The sequence below is a fragment of the Orcinus orca genome, chromosome 20 (genome assembly GCF_937001465.1).
Source record: "Orcinus orca chromosome 20, mOrcOrc1.1, whole genome shotgun sequence".
NCBI classification, from domain to species: Eukaryota; Metazoa; Chordata; class Mammalia; order Artiodactyla; family Delphinidae; genus Orcinus; species Orcinus orca.
Window position 1 is genome coordinate 57,151,979 of NC_064578.1, and position 17,681 is coordinate 57,169,659.

The 17,681-nt window shown below is 44.4% G+C and overlaps 1 protein-coding gene across 1 annotated transcript in view; it reads left to right on the forward strand.

Moving 5' to 3' along the window:
* The window catches only part of LOC101286931 (uncharacterized), a 94,918-nt gene that overhangs the window by 7,597 nt on the left and 69,640 nt on the right, over positions 1 to 17,681 (forward strand). The window lies entirely within an intron of this gene.

The window sequence follows — 17,681 nt, forward strand, 5'->3', positions numbered from 1 at the left end:
GTGTTAAAGGCCCCACTATTATTGTGTTACTGTCTAATTCCTCTTTTATAGCTGTTAGCATTTGCCTTACGTATTGAGGTGCTCCTACGTTGGGTGCGTATATATTTATAATTGTTACATCTCTTTCTTGGATTGATTTCTTGGTCATTATGTAGTGTCCTTCCTTTTCTCTTGTAACGTTCTTTATTTTAAAGTCTATTTTATTTGATATGAGTATTGCTACTCCAGCTGTCTTTTCATTTCCATTTGCTTGTAATATCTTTTTCCATCCCCTCTTCAGTCTTATGTGTCCCTAGGTCTGAAGTGGGTCTCATAGCATATATATGGGTCTTGTTTTTGTATCCATTCAGTGAGCCTCTGTCTTTTGGTTGGAGCATTTAACCCATTCACATTTAAGGTAATTATTGATGTGTATGTTCCTGTTACCATTTTCTTAATTGTTATGGGTTTGTTTTTGTAGGTCCTTTTCTTCTCTTGTGTTTCCCACTGAGCGAAGTTCCTTTAGCATTTGTTGTATAGCTGGTTTGGTGGTGCTGAATTCTCCTAGCTTTTGCTTGTCTGTAAAGCTTTTGATTTCTCCTTGGAATCTGAATGAGATCCTTGCCAGGTAAAGTAACCTTGGTTGTAGGTTCTTCTCTTTTATCACTTTAAATATATTATGCCACTCCCTTTGGCTTGTAGAGTTTCTGCTGAGAAGTCAGCTGTTAACCTTATGGGAGTTCCCTTGTATGTTATTTGTTGTTTTTCTTTTGTTGCTTTCAATAATTTTTCTTTGTCTTTAATTTTTGTCAGTTTGATTACTATGGGTCTTGGCGTTTTTCTCCTTGGGTTTATCCTGCCTGGGACTCTCTGCACTTCTTGGACTTGGGTGGCTATTTCCTTTCCTAGGTTAGGGAAGGTTTCGACTATAATCTCTTCAAATATTTTCTCGGGACCTTTTTCCCTCTCTTCTCCTTCTGGGACCCCTATAATATGAATGTTGTTGCATTTAATGTTGTCCCAGAGGTCTCTTAAGCTGTCGTCATTTCCTTTCATCTTTTTTCTTTCTTCTGTTCTGCAGCAGTGAATTCCACCATTCTGTCTCCAGGTCACTTATCCGTTCTCCTGCCTCAGTTATTCTGCTATTGACTCCTTCTAGTGTATTCTGTATTTTAGTTATTTTATTGTTCATCTCTGTTTGTTTGTTCTTTAATTCTTCTAGGTCTTTGTTAAATATTTCTTGCATCTTTTCGAACTTTGCCTCCATTCTTTTTCCGAGGTCCTGCATCATCTTCACTGTCATTATTCTGAATTCTTTTTCTGGAAGGTTGCCTATCTCCACTTCATTTAGTTATTTTTCTGGGGTTTTATCTTCTTCCTTCATCTGATACAAAGTCCTCTGCTTTTTCATTTTATCTTTCTGTGAATGTGGTTTTCCTTCCACAGGGTGCAGAATTGTATTTCTTCTTGCTTCTGCTGTCTGCCGTCTCCATTTTGGCTTTTTACATGGCTGCCCCTTCTCAGCCCAGTTGCCACCTCCTCACCAGCTGTGTTCTGACCACCAGACTTCATGGAGTGTCCACCCATCCCTCTCACTTTCTCTCATCATCCTATTTATAACCATAAAAGTGGTTCTCAACGAGAGATGATGTTGCTCCCCAGAGGAAACTCAGCAACATCTGGAGATAGTTTTGGTTATTACAATCTGCACGTGGATCCTACACCATCCTTATAATTCGCAGGATGGGCTCCTCCCCACCTTTCCAACAAAGAATTATCTTGACCTAAATTATCATGTCAGCTTGAGAAACCCTGTTTCTGAGAGTGCAGGGACACTTGTTCAGCTGGCATTGCGATACAGCCTGGTGTAACCATTCCATCATTTCTTCTCTTCCTGCCTCCTGACTGTGTTTGACGGGAAGTCTGGGTTTAGTGCTCCCTCCTAACATAGCTTCTCTGCCTTCCCCACACTCCCTACCCCTGCAACTGTTGCTACTTTCCCCTTGTCAACAGAGGCAGTAGCCTTAGGCCAGGAGCCCTGAACAGAAGGCAGCTGAGCCCTCTGGAACTTAAGAACACTGTTTTGATTTCACTTCTGCATTTTTTTCATGGTGACCTGCCATCAATGGAAGTGACCCTGGGTTTCCCATTTATCAGAGTAATGCGGGATTCCCTTTTTGAAGAAATCTAAGAAAACATTTATTAAGTGGGTCACTTTTAATAAGCAATTGATAACTGTCACTGTGCAGGTACCCTGAGCCCTGACCAGGTGTCAGGACTGTTCAGGCACTATTCATGCTCCACTCATTGAAATTGTCACAGGGTCCCCACTGTATTAATTAGTATCTGTGAGATTTGAATATTTCCAACAGGCTTTGGGGCACTAGGGGTGTCCCTAATTGTCTGTAACCTGGATCTGCTTGAGTTAAGGCAGGAGGAATAGTGGCCTGGTGTGCGAGGTTTAAAGAGGTGGGCAAGGGTGTAGTTTTGGATTGTTTGGTTTGCACATGAAGGGTGTGCTCTGATATTTCACATCATATTAAGGAAACTTTGGGGGATAATAGTGGAGAGTTTTAGAAGGTATGGCATAAGTTGTCTTGTAGAGTATAGAAAACCATTTTGAGAATGAAAAAGAAGAATATAAGTAGAGATATAGGAAGTCCTTGCAGGCAGGCTCATAACTAAGTTTCCCATTTATGTAGCATTAGCCAAGAAAATCGATATGTAATTTGGGGAGTGTTTAAGAGAATCTTTCAGGAGTTATAAGGTGTGCTAAAAATATGGCTTTGTATATATACATGTGTGTGCATGTTAGTGTGGTATTTGTAAAAAATAAACAAACATGGGACTTCCTGGTGGTGCAGTGGTTAAGCACCTGCCTGCCAATGCAGGAAACACAGGTTCGAGCCTGGTCCGGGAAGATCCCACATGCTGAGGACCAGCTAAGCCCGTGCACCACGACTACTGAGCCTGTGCTCTAGAGCCCGCGAGCCACAACTACTGAGCCCATGTGCCACAGCTACTGTAACGTGTGTGCCTAGTGCCCATGCTCTGTAACAAGAGAAGCCACTGCAATGAGAAGCCCGCGCACCGCCACGGAGAGTAACCCCCACTCGCTGCAACTAGAGAAAGCCCATGTGCAATGAAGACCCAATGCAACCACTAATTAGTTAATTAATTAGTTAATTAATTAAAAAACAAACCAACAAAATCCTTTTTCCTCATAACACTTCTGATATCAAACGTCTGGGTTTTCCATACCAGGCAATTCTGACCCTAACTACCTGGAGTTAGCACAGACTCTGCAGGTTATTAAGGATTCAGTCCCATAGACAGCCCCTCCACCTCCCACCCACCCACTTCAGATGTCAGTCACAAGTCCTCACAACCTGTCCCGACCAACCAGCTATAAGTTGGAGATTTTCCTTTTGGCAGATTGAGGCATATACCAGGGTCACAGACAGCAGCTCAGGAACATAATAGAATCCCTAATAGAAGAAAGCAAAAAGGTCCCAGGTCTGATTTCTGTCTTAGGAGAGGAAGTCCATGGGTATCTGCTGTGGTGAAGGTTTTCGTGTCCCCAGGTGAAGTCATCTTCATCAGCGAGGTCTTGGTCTGGGACGTGGGGCAGGGTATCCTTTGCAAGTGGGTACGTACACACTTGACTTGATGTGGGCCTCAGTATTTGCCGTGTTTGGTTGAAACAGTGGCTTCCTCAGAGGGTTCAGGCCTCTGACTTATAAACCAATGAAAGTACCCAGACCAGTTACAGTAAGAGCAACAGTTACCAGAATGCCATATGGCTGTTCTTCAAGGTTTGGTTTGTTTGTTTTGTTTTGTTTTGAAGTTCAGGGCAAATGGATTCCATATCAGGTGACCAGCTGCCTGGCCTGTGGGGCAGTCTGTGGCTAATGGGTGCTGGGAGCGTGTGCTCCCTCCTTCTGGTCTCCAGCCTCATGGGATGATGGGAAGCTCTGTGTGTAACTGCAGGGGAGACAGTGTGAATGGCCTCCTGTAGAACGAGTCTTTGTGTACATAGAGGTGAGGCACATTCCCTTCCAGAGTAGGAAAGGGCAGTGGGACATTTTTAAAGGTATGTGATTCAAGGAGCCTTGAATTAAGGCTAAGGGGTGAGATAGAGGCCCAATGAGGGGTTTGTTTGTCAGACTGGAGTTTGAAAAGGAGCTGTTTAAGGAAATCGTTATGTTTTTCAGTTAAACCAGCTATTTGGGGCCTGTTGGGGCCGTGAAGCTCTATTGACTACCTCTCTCCAGAGCCCAGCATTGTGTAATTTGAGAAGTGAAATGTGTATCTTGGTTATTGTCAGTAATGTCTGTAATTCCAAAGGGAGTAAGGAGCTTCCTGGCAAGGCCTATCGTTGTGGCCTTTATAAATGTAAGGACATGTGATTTTGACTTACTTACTTTTGGGGTGTTGGTGAGACAAGAGTTTCTTTACCCTGAAGGAGACAGTTTTTAAGCAATGACCCAACAGTTTATAATGAATGTGAAGAGGAGGCCGTTTGTTGATCAGGGCATCTAGTACTAAGATGACCCCCTAAATAGACCAAGAAATGTTTCTTAGATCCCATTTTTTATTTGGACATTCTGGCTGCAGGATAGAAAGCAGCATCAGTCTACTGAGCTCCATCATGTGCTGTGGATGTAAGAGATCCACAAACTCCCACAACTGTTCACTCACTTAATCCCAAGGTGCTCCCCAGGTAGCCAAGGGCTGTGGGGAGAGGTGCCCTCCTCCAGCACCACAGCATCTGGCAAGGACCCACCTTGTCCTACAAGAGGAATATGTCAGAGGGCCCAGGTTGTGTTCCATCCTGTCCTGGGGCCTCAGGAGCTGTGCTGAACTTGTGATGTGCTGTTGCCATGATCCAAAGCTTGATGGGCAGCTGGGTGTGGCGGTCAGTGGCTCGGGGTCTGCAACAGCCTTCATTATCCGGAGAGCCTTGTGTATAGTTAGTTGTTGTTTTAGTAGCATATAGTACCAGGCTGAGGGGACAGTCTGTTACATCAGAAGCCCTTGGGCATCTGTGGCCCTGGTAGGTGATTCAGAAACTCGAGGAGGTGTGAGAAGAGGTTGTCAAAGCCTCTTTGGTGAAGGAGTCTCTGAGGACACTGATGGGACTGGCTATTTAACAGTATTTTGAGCAGATTTTAGAGCTTTTGTTGGAGGGAGTTCCATTTAAGTTGGGCTGATTTGCAAGTATCAGCATCAGGGAGAGTAAATAAAATTTATAAATGAGGAATATGTGGCCACCAGACCCAAAGTAATACTAAATAGTATTTTTATCTAAAACTAGTCCCCAAAGGATTAAAAGGTGTTGGACTCACTGTCACAAGCGTGTCAAATGAATCTCCTTAGACGAGGTTGTCATTGATGTAACATCGCCTGTGCTCCTGGAGAGAGGTGGGTGGGTGCAGCTGAGGTCTTGGCTGCAGAGGGTGTGGGTGTTGGCAGAGCTGTTGAGCCACCCCACGGGGCAGCCTGGGGAGGAGTCCTATTTGCCTTCAGAGCGAAGGCAAACCGAGGTTGAGAGGCTGTCAAAATACACACCAGCAGAACACGTTAGCCAGATCTGTAATTGAAGCGTAATTACCGGGTTCTAATAATACTGGATATTGGGTGTGTGGATCTTGTTAGTCAGCTCAGGCTGCCATTACTGTGTGGTTAAACAGCAGCTTTATTTTCGCACAGTTCTGGAGGCTGGAAGTCCCAGTTGAGTTGCTGATAAGGATCTCTTGCTGGCCACCTTCTTGCTGTGTCCTTACCTGACTTTTCATCTGGCTTGGAGAGGCCTTCTCTTCCTCTTAAAAGGATATGGGTCCTACCAGATCAGGGCCCCACCCCGTGACCTCATTTAACCTTAACTACCTCCTTAAAGGCCCTAAGTCCATATAGGATCACACTGGGGATTAGGGTTTAACACATGCAGTTTAGGGAGACACAATTCAGTCAGTAACAGGAACCCTAACAGATGGGACCACGGCATTAAGATTGCAGTAACTCACAGCGAGGTGCCCTGTGTTTTTTTAGGTTTAAGAACACGCACAGCTGGGCTGTCAACGTGGAGAAGCAGTGGGGATCACCACCCCTTGATTAATTAGGTCTTATATAAAAGTTTTATTCCCCAAAGGCCCCTTTTCAACTTACATTGGGCTGAATTATTATTTTAACTCGGGTCTGTTGGGTCCCATTTTATCAAGCCAATTAATTTGTAAGTGCCAAAAAATTATTTTAATTGTGTATTGTGTCAGAGCATCTATGCCCAATATGGGATACTTTAGGACAGTGGGTACTAGGGCTATAGGAAATTCAGGTAAAACTACAGTCAAAGTGAGATATACCTATTTTTTCTCTTTAATATTTAGGTACTTTTTACAGTGGTGGAGTAGAGTGTTTCATTTTAGTGGGATCCCCAGGTATAACTATGATTTGAGCCCCAGTATTAAATTCATGAAGTTTTGTCAGTTGGTGCATTTTAGCAAATTCTAAAGATAATTTAAAACCTGTGTTGTAGAGTCAGACAAACCAATCAGTGCTCTGTTTTGTTTTGGTGATAAAATTTTTTTAATATATAAATTTTGTTATACCATATGTAGTTATTATATAATAATTATATAAATTTTAGTATATAAATTTTGGATTTCCAATTGGGTCAGTATAGACAGAGTTCTAACTTAGTTATATGTTGTATGTTATTTAAATTTTTATTCTCTCTCTCTGTTATCTAAGGTTTTTTATTGTTGTTACTGCTTATAAATCAATAAGTAGTCTAGAACCAGTATTATGTTTGCTAGACCTGGCGTTTGCTTGATATGTAAGGTTAATAATGTGCCCCCTTCCCTTCTTTCTTCCTTTTGAGCTTTTCAGCCATTTAAAACCCTGGTTTTTAGTTTTAGTTTTAGTTTGTCTCCTGCTGAGGAGAGGAAAGGGCGGAGGGGCCTGGGGCCTCCAAGATGCAGCCTCTCCCCTGGATGGCCCTGGTCCACAGCATAACGAGCCCCTTCCTCCCCACTCCTTTTTTTTCTGCCTCCAAACAAAATCTTTTTTGGGGGGTGGGGTGGTCACCTTTCTGCCCCCACCACCACCATTTTTCTTTCTTTTATTTGGGTATTTACCTGGTAGGCTCTTAGCAGTCCCAAGTGGCAACCACTGTGAGTGGCAGCCTGCCTTTCTAGGGAGGGGCTGGGGCTCATGCCTCAGGACAGCAGTGGTGGTGGCAGTGTCCTGACGGGGTGACAGTTTGGTGTTGAGGAAGAGCTCTCCACGTGCTGGTCTGCAGCAGCACTCACGAGTGCCGGACACACTGGCCGGGCTTACACAATCTGGAGTGGGTTGAGAAACATCCTCAGGTGTCTCAAAGGGCAGCAAAAACAATATTCCTTATTCCTTTGTTTCTCCCCCCCATTATACGTTGAAGTAGCAGTCTCCAGAGATGGGATCTCTTATCCGCTACGTGGTTGGGACAAACTGCAACAAGAGTAAGGCAAGCAGCCATGGCAAGGTTTGCCTGTGAAGCAGTCTAAGCCTCTTCTGTGCCATGGCATGTGCGAGGGGGGTGCCCTATGCCACTCGCATCCCTGTATTGCTCCAGGGACCAGTGCCTGGACTCTGGCCAGGTGTGCCCTCAGAGGGCAGGCAGTGCCATCAGTCTCTCATAGGGTGGTGGGCAGCTCAGTTGAGCAGCCCCCCACGGACTTCAGTGTTGTTGGCTCAGTTGATCACACTTGAATCCCAACCATCTATGGGGGGGCCTCGGCGTTAGGCAGTAACCAGTTACCTGGTTGCCCCGGGGTCACCAGCCCAGAAACTTGGTGTGTTGACAATGGCGAGACAGACTAAGTGCTCCGTCTCTTCCCAGATCAGGTGGCAGCTAGGGACTCACAGCCCTTGCGGACCTAGACAGGAGGAGCGCTCTTCAGAATTTTGCTGGGTATCTAAAAAAAGACTTAGCTCAATGGAGACATACTTTACTTTGACTGAAAAGAGTCATTATTTTAAATATGTGAGTTCTTTAAATTATTCCATCCATTTTAAACAACATAATGCATTTAAATTGCTTGGTACAGTCCCTGGGATATGGTAACACCCTATAAATGTTAACTTTTCAATTATTATTAAGGTTAAAAGTTCATAGTGACGTGGTGGATTGGTTAAGCATGTGCACTCAGCCACTGTTCAGCAGACTCTTCTCAGGGAGTGACACTTGAGCTGAGACCCAAAGAGAAGTAGCTGGAAGAAGCAAGGTGGGTAGAGAACAGCCTTCCAGGGAGAAGGGCCAGCATGTGCAAAGGCCCTGAGGTCCTAGGGAACGTGACTCCTGATAGCTGAAGGGAGGTCTTGGTCGCTGTCGCTGAGCCCCGTGCTGAGCACGGAGCACACAGGAGAGCACATTGCTTAGTGATGACTGATGAACCCTGGACCTGACAGAGAAGCTGTCGGCGAGTCCTGGCACCTCTGCCGTCGACTTCCTGCTGAGTCTGTGTGTCTTTCCCCTGCATCTGTGTTTGGCTGTATGTGACAGACCGGCTCAGTCTTCACCCTGGAGGAAATTCATTATCTCACCAGTAGGAAGCTCAGAGGTGGGGCTGGCTACCGGGTTGGTGGGTGCCAGCCCAGTTGTCTGCTTCTTCCTGGTCTAGGGCCTCGGGCAGGTTCCCTCACAGGCGACCCAGGCTGCTGCAGGACTACAGCACTGGCCGGTCCCCTCACTCAGCCATCCTGGACTAGAGCTCTCTCCTCCAGAGGGCTGGTGTAGGTCACCTGCAAGTTGGTGGAAACCAGAGTTTTCAGCCCTCCCTTGATGCCAGAATCTGGGGTGGTTTTTTTAAATCTGTAGGTATCCAGGCCTCATCTGCAGAGATTTGGTTTCTTTCTCTTTTTTTTTTTTAAATAAATTTATTTATTTTTGGCTGCGTTGGGTCGTTGTTACTCACAGACTTTTTTTTAGTTGCAGCGAGTGGGGGCTAATCTTAGTTGTGGTGTGCAGGCTTCTCACTGTGGTGGCTTCTCTTGTTGTGGAGCATGGGCTCTAGGTGAGTGGGCTTCAGTAGTTGTGGCACACGGGCTCAGTAGTTGTGGTGCACGGGCTTAGTTGCTCCGTGGCATGTGGGATCTTCCCAGACCAGGGCTTGAGCCTGTGTCCCCTGCATTGGCAGGCGGATTCTTTAACCACTGTGCCACCAGGGAAGTCCCTATTTGGTTTCAGTTGGATGTGAACCAGACATCTCAGGAGATTTTAATGCACAGGTGGTTGAAATTCACTTGGGTTAATTAGTAAACACCTTCTGGAAGGAGGCGGTCATATTCTCTGTGTCTCTTGGCTGCAGCTGAATAGAGTTGGAACTCTGTGCAGTGGAGATCAAAGGGAATAGGTGTTGTCTACACAACCAGCACTGCAGTCTAAAGTCTTTGGATCCCAACATTGGTGGTGTGTTTTTTTTTTTCCTTTGGCTTCATTGGGTCTTCGTTGTTGCATGCGGGCTTTTCTCTGGTTGCGGTGAGCGGGGGCTATTCTTCGTTCTGGTGTCCAGGCTTCTCATTGTGGGCTTCTCTTGTTGGGAGCGCGGGTTCTAGGCGTGTGGGCTTCAGTAGTTGCAGCACACGGGCTCAGTAGTTGTGGCTCGCAGGCTCAGTAGTTGTGGCATAGGGGCTTAGTTGCTCCGTGGCATGTGGGATCTTCCCGGACCAGGGCTTGAACATGTGTCTCCTGCATTGGCAGGTGGATTTTTAACCACTGCGCCACCAGGGAAGCTGCAACATTGGTGTTTTTGACCTTGGTTTCCAGGTTCTAGGTCAGGATTTCTGTGGGTGGAATCAGCTTCATTCTGAGGTCTTGTCCACATCCTGAAGTCCCACACTAGATCGAGAGGTTTTCTTTGTTTTCACAGAAATCCTAGTGTCTTCTTCCTTTCTCCATGAACAGGGTGTCCTGTTCCCAGACTTGAGCTGATCTTCCAGCTGGAGCAGGGGCAGAAGCTGTGGACTGTGAAGAAAGACCTCTCCCGAAGCGCCTGTCCAGGTAGGAGCCAAGGTTTGGGCAGCTGGGAGACCCTGCAGGGGAAGGTCGCTGGCCCTGGTTCCTTGGGGAAGCGTCTTGTTCGGGCCTCTGTGGTGGTCTGGAGGCCACGGAGCCCTTTGACCCCAGGTCCCTCTGTCCTCCTGGAGGATAGAGGTGCATGAGCTGAGATATGTCTTGGGCTCCAGCTGCCTGGGCTTCACCGATCACCAGCTCTGTGGCCCTAGTGAACTTCGGGATCTCCTTGTGTCTTTGTATATATAAGTTTGACTAAGTTAAATCTTAGCTGCCATGTCAGACAGACTCCAGCATCTTGGTGCTCAGCATATGGAAGCACTTGTTCTTTTTTTGTATTTCTTTCTTTCTTTTGCCATGCCTCGCAGCGTGCAGGATCTTAGTTCCCCGACCAGGGGTCGAACCCGTGACCCCTGCAGTGGAAGCTCGGAGTCTTAACCACTGGACCACCAGGAATGTCCCTGGAAGCACTTTTTCTGAGGCACACCCGATCCGTGTGACTGTGCATCACACAGCTGTTCAGGAACCCGGGTCCACTCTGCCGTCAGCATGTGGCTTGAAGGTTGTCCTGACCTCCTGCAGCAGGCAGAGGAGAGTGAGAGGGCAAGGAAGACTCGCACAAACACCAGCCCCCCGCTTCCATTGATAGGCACTAGGCACTTGGCCACACTCGGGGGACGGGGCTGGGAGATGGGGCTGAGCCATGTGTCCAAGTGGAGGAGCAGATGGTTTGGCGAGTGTGGTCTGCTGCGCTCAGTCTGTTCCTGATAGTTGCTCCGTCTCCGGGTTGTTGGGGACGTGGTCACATAACGCGTTAAAGCATAAAGCCGCTTAGCACAGCGTCTGCGCCGCAGTCAGTGGCTCGTGGGAAGTAAGCCGTTGGTGTCATTCATGTCCCTGTATTGTAATGAGTAATGCATCTCACGTTTCCCTCTGACCTCTGAGGAAAAGGGCCTTCCTTCCTCTCCCAGCTCCTCTCCAGCTCTCATCTGCCTCCCCTTTCCCACCCTGTCCGTCCAGACACTCAAGAAGCCTTCCCTTGTTGCATGTCTCCGTACTCCTCCTGTTTGGTAAAACCTGACGGTGACATTTGTCCTGCTGTGCCCCACATCTGGGCTGCTGAGAGCACTGGGGCGGCCATGTGTGGTGATGGGGCCCCTGCAGAGTCGTGCTCTTTCCCTCCTAGTCCCTCGGGCGGCCCCACCAGCCTGCGAGTGTCTGTGTGCAGCCCGTCGACAGCCCCTCAGGGGCAGTTCCTGTGTGCAGCCTGTCGACAGCCCCTCAGAGGGGCAGTTCCGAGCCTCTGCCTTCTGCTCTCTGCCCTTCTCCACCTGAATATCTCAGAGGCACCCAGTCAGCATGCCTGGCAAGGAACCCGTCACGATGCTCACTCCTTCCCCTCCCGAGTTAGAGCGCATGGTCCTGCCATCCAAGCAGATTAGAGACTGGATACAGCCCCAGAGACTGTATCCTCACCCCTCCACCTCCATCGGCTCCTACATCCGGCCATCCTCGCAGTGACCACTTCCCCAGGACAGGTGTCTCAGCCTGTGACCTCTCATGTGTCAGCAAGTTTTCATGTTAAAAATCTATCCCCTTGTCTTGCTTGGTCTTCTACCCTTCCACACTCATTCAGACTCTCAGTCATATAGACTCATATAGACTCTCAGTCTATAGTTTTCCTTTCACCTAGTGGAAGAGGTCTTGGCCCAGGCCATGGCCAGTTGTTGAACCATAGTCTAGAATACACCTTTTAGGGAAATTATTTCTTCACTTACTTTCTGCTTGTTCAGCAATTTCATTCTAAAAATGTGCCTGTGTTTCTTACACTTGAAGCAAATAAAAAATGCTCCTGTTTCATATTGTATTCATCCACTCTCTGAGGCATTTAATTTTTTACATTTTTTCACCCTCACAAAGTGCTGCCAAGAACATTCATATATATTGGTCATCTTGCACACGGTTAGGCTTGTCTTTTGTTACTTCTCGGAGTAAAATTGTTGGATTATAGGTTATGCAAATTTTCAAGTTTAGGTGATAATGTTTTCTAAAAGGGATGTACCTATTTATAATTCTCCAGATTCCACCAGTTATGTCCTGTTCAGTCCTTGATGCTGTAAGGCTCCTCAATTTTTGCTTAACAGACTGACACAAAATTATATCTTAGGTGAACTTGCTTTGCATTTCCCTCATTCACAACCTTTAGCACCTTATCATGTGATTATAGGCCCATTTGTACAATTGTCCCCTCGTATCCGCAGGTTCTGCCTCTGCAGATTCAACTGAGCGCAGATTGAAAACGTTGGGGGGAAGAGAAAATACCAGAAAGTTCAAAAAAACAAAACTTGAATTTGGGGCTTCCCTGGAGACACAGTGGTTAAGAATCTGCCTGCCACTGTAGGGGACGTGGGTTCGAGCCCTGGTCCGGGAAGATCCCCCATGCCACCGAGCAGCTGAGCCCGCGTGCCACAACTACTGAAGCCCGTGCACCTAGAGCCTGTGCTCTGCAACAAGAGAAGCCACCGCAATGAGAAGCCTGCACGCCGTACACCTAGAGAAAGCCCACATGCAGCAACAAAGGCCCAATGCAGCCAAAAAAATTAAAAAAAAAACAAACTTGAATTTGCCTTGTGCTGGCAACTATTTATCAATATATAGCATTTACATTGTATTAGAGATTATAAGCAATCTAGAGATGATTTAAGGTACACAGGAGGATGTGTGTAGGTTATATGCAAATACTCCACCATTTTATATAAAGGACTTGAGCATCTGCAGATTTTAGCATTGAGCAGGGGGTTTCTGGAACCAGTTAATCTGCTGTGGATACTGAGAAACAACTTCTTTGAAATGTCATTTCATGGAAAATGCCTGTGTTTCTGTTACCTTGTTTCCCTTTTGTTTGTAGGGATTTTTTTTGTACATTCTTGATACTTTTATCAGTTATAGATGCTGCTCTATCCCCAATATCAAAAAGATATTCTTGTTTTATTCTAAGATGTTCTAAGCTTGGCACTTGACATTTAACTCTTTTTGGTCTGAGGTAGAATTTGAGTATAGTGTGAGATAGGAATACAGTTTTTTGGGGTTTTTTTTACTTTTTTAAATTAATTTTTTTATGATCCTTTTAATGTGTTGTTGGATTCTGTTTGCTAGTGTTTTGTTTTGTTTTTGAGGTGGAATGAGACAATTTATAAGTTCCCTTAGTAAAACCTTGAAGGAGATGAAAAAAGAAGTACACAAAGAATACTAAAGAGCTGGGGGAAGAGCAGAAATCAAGAGAGGGAGATAAGTTTAGGTGGTTACTAGTGTCAAACTTTGCAGTGCGTCATAATTATAGTTACTGTGTTCAATGTTAATTCTCTCCCCAAGATAATTTCTGAAGGTTGTACTTTCACATCTCTTTTGCTTCCACTTCTGTCATGCTGGCTTCTTTTATTGGTGGGATAACAGGCATACTTCAGAGAGATGCATGTTCGGTTCAGGACCCCCATCATTAGGTGGCCATGCGGTTCCCTCATCTCCTTTTTTCTTTATACTGATGGGTAGCATTCTTCATCACAAATGGAAGGTGGTAGTGTGCTGGAAAAATAACATGGAGCTCCAAGGCCCAGAAGCAGCATGGGGTAGAGTTTTGTGACCTCAGATTCATTGTGATCCCAGTAGTGTCTGTCTTTTGTAGCCTCCTCTCATGTCTTCTTTCCTTGTTCAGCTCTTATAACGTGTTGCCATCCTTGATCCAATACGGAAAATTTAGTCTGTTTCCACAAACTGATTTCACCAGGAGTCCCTCATGTGATGACGTTCTGTCAGATTCTCTTGGTGTGTGAACTGTCTTCAGGTTCAACATATGAATCAAGTTTGGAGGTTGGGGTCCATCCTTCTAGTGTTGGAGGGTCTCCTGCAGAGGCAGGGAGAGGCTGTGGCTCACCGTGGGGACAAGGATACTGACAGCAGAAGTTTAGGGAAGTACTCCTTGGTGTGAGCCATCCCAGAGTCTCTGCTAGTATTTTGTTGAGGATTTTTGCATCTATATTCATCAGTGATATTGGTCTGTAATTTTCTTTTTTTTTGTGGTATCTTTGTCTGGTTTTGGTATCAGGGTGATGGTGGCCTCATAGAATGAGTTTGGGAGTGTTCCTTCCTCTGCAATTTTTTGGAAGAGTTTGAGAAGGATAGGTGTTAGCTCTTCTCTAACTGATAGAATTCACCTGTGAAGCCATGTGGTCCTGGACTTTTGTTTGTTGGAAGATTTTTAATCACAGTTTCAATTTCATTACTTGTGATTGGTCTGTTCATATTTTCTATTTCTTCCTGGTTCAGTCTTGGAAGGTTATACCTTTCTAAGAGTTTGTCCATTTCTTCCAGGTTGTCCATTTTATTGGCATACAGTTGCTTGTAGGTAGTCTCTTAGGATGCTTTGCATTTCTACGGTGTTTGTTGTAACTTATCCTTTTTAATTTCTAATTATATTGATTTGAGTCCTTTCCCTCTTTTTGATGAGTCTGGCTAATGGTTTATCAATTTTGTTTATCTTCTCAAAGAACCAGCTTTTAGTTTCATTGATCTTTGCTAATGTTTTCTTTGTTTTTGTTTCATTTATTTCTGCTCTGATCTTTATGATTTCTTTCCTTCTGCAAACTTTTTTTTGGGGGGGTTTGTTTGTTCTTCTTTCTCTAGTTCCTTTAGGTGTAAGGTTAGATTGTTTGAGATTTTTCTTGTTTCTTGAGGAAGGCTTGTATTGCTATAAACCTCCTTCTTAGAACTGCTTTTGCTGCATCGCATAGGTTTTGGATCTTCGTGTTTTCATTGTCATTTGTCTCTAGGTATTTTTTGAGTTCTTCTTCAATTTCTTCAGTGATCTCTTGGTTATTTAGTAACGTACTGTTTAGCTTCCATGTGTTTGTGTTTTTTACGTTTTTTTCTCTATAACTGATTTCTAATCTCATAGCATTGTGGTCAGAAAAGATGCTTGATATGATTTCAGTTTTCTTAAATTTACCGAGGCCTGATTTGTGACCCAAGATGTGATCTGTCCTGGAGAATGTTCCATGTGCACTTGAGAAGAAAGTGTAATCTGCTATTTTTGGATGGAATGTCCTATAAATATCAACTCTATCTGGTCTATTGTGTCATTTAAAGCTTGTGTTTCCTTATTAATTTTCTGTTTGGATGATCTGTCCATTGGTGTAAGTGAGGTGTTAAAGTCCCACACTATTATTGTGTTACTGTTGATATCCTCTTTTATAGCTGTTAGCAGATGCCTTATGTATTAAGGTGCTCCTATGTTGGGTGCATATGTATTTATAATTGTTATATTTTCTTCTTGGATTGATCCCTTGTTCATTATGTAGTGTCCTTCCTTGTCTCTTCTAACATTTATTTTAAAGCCTATTTTATCTGATATGAGTATTGCTACTCTAGCTGTCTTTTGATTTCCATTTGCATGGAATATCTTTTTCCATCCCCTCACTTTCAGTCTGTATGTGTCCCTAGGTCTGAAGTGAGTCTCTTGTAGACAGCATATATACAGGTCTTGTTTTTGTATCCATTCAGCAAGCCTGTGTCTTTTGGTTGGAGCATTTAATCCATTCACATTTAAGGTAATTTTCAATATGTATGTTCCTATGACCATTTTCTTAATTGTTTGTTTTTGTAGGTCCTTTTCTTTTGTGTTTCCCACTTAGAGAAGTTCCTTTAGCATTTGTTGTAGAGCCGGTTTGGTGGTGCTGAATTCTCTTAGCTTTTGCTTGTCTGTAAAGCTTTTGATTTCTCCATCGAATCTGAATGAGATCTTTGCCAGGTAGAGTAATCTTGGTTGTAGGTTCTTCCCTTTCATCACTTTAAGTATATCATTCCACTCCCTTCTGGCTTGTAGAGTTTCTGCTGAGAAGTCAGCTGTTAACCTTATATGTTATATATAACCTTATATGTTATATATAACCATATAACCTTATATGTTCCCTTGTATGTTATTTGTCGTTTTTCCCTTGCTGCTTTCAATAATTTTTCTTTGTCTTTAATTTTTGACAATTTGATTGCTATGTGTCTTGATGTGTTTCTCCTTGGGTTTATCCTGTATGGGGCTCTCTGCGCTTCCTGGACTTGGGTGGCTATTTCCTTTCCCATGTTAGGGAAGTTTTCGACTATAATCTCTACAAATATTTTCTCTGGTCCTTTCTCTCTCTCATCTCCTTCTGGGACCCCTATAATGCAAATGTTGTTGCATTTAATGTTGTCCCAGAGGTCTCTTAGGCTGTCTTCATCTCTTTTCATTCTTTTTTCTTTCTTCTGTTCTGCAACAGTGAATTCCACCATTCTGTCTTCCAGGTCACTTATCCATTCTTCTGCCTCAGTTATCCTGCTGTTGATTCCTTCTAGTGTATTTTTCATTTCAGTTATTGTATTGTTCATCTCTGTTTGTTCTTTAATTCTTCTAGGTCTTTGTTAAACATTTCTTGCACCTTTTCGATCTTTGCCTCCATTCTTTTTTCAAGGTCCTGGATCATCTTCACTATCAGTATTCTGAATTCTTTTTCTGGAAGGTTGCCTATCTCCACTTCATTTTGTTGTTTTTCTGGGGTTTTATCGTGTTCCTTCATCTGGTACATAGCTCTCTGCCTTTTCATCTTGTGTGTCTTTCTGTGAATGTGGTTTTTGTTCCACAGGCTGCAGGATTGTAGTTCTTGCTTCTGCTGTCTGCCCTCTGGTGGATGAGGCTATCTAAGAGGCTTGTCTAATTTATTTATTTTTATTTATTTTATTTTTTTGGCTGTGTTGGGTCTTTGTTGCTGCGTGCGGGCTTACTCTAGTTGTGGTGAGTTGGGGCTGCTCTTTGTTGCAGTGTGCGGGCTTCTCATTGCGATGGCTTCTCGTTGCAGAGCATGGGCTCTAGGCGTGCAGGCTTCAGTAGTTGTGGCAAACGGGCTCAGTAGTTGTGGCGCATGGGCTTAGTTGTTCCACAGCATGTGGGATTTTCCCGGACCAGGGATCGAACCCATGTCCCTTTCATTGGCAGGTGGGTTCTTAACCACTGTGCCACCAGGGAAGTCCTCTGTATAAGTTTTAACATACAGCCTGATGGTTTGATTTACATATATTGTGAAATGATTACCACAGTAGGTTCAGCTGACACCCATATAGATAGAAAAAAAAGTAAAGAGGAAAAGAGAAAAGGAAAAAAAATTTTTTCCTTGTGATGAGGACTCTTAGGATTACTCTCTTAACAGTACTTCTTTATAGCATACAGCAGTGTTAGCTACAGTTATTGAGTTGTACACTGCATCCCTAGGACTTGTTTATCTTAAAACTGGAATTTTGTACCTTTTGACCATCTTTCTCCAATTTCACCTCCCCCACGTTAAATTCTTCATTGGTATAGCTCCTCTTTTCAAGTAAACTATTAATATTTTCTCCATCTAGATCATGTGTATTTTTCTAGTCTTTTCACCAGACTGTTCGGGCATAACAGACCCAATGTGTCCATCCCAGTCCTGCTCACCTCCTGCCTTATGAGCACTGTCCTGGGAGTCCTCACTGTAACCCAAGTCAAAACCATGGGAATCAGTTTCCCTGGATTCTTGTCAATACCATCCTCATGGCCTGGGGGACCTTTGTACATTCTGTGTCCTAAGGCTATAGTGTCCTTCCC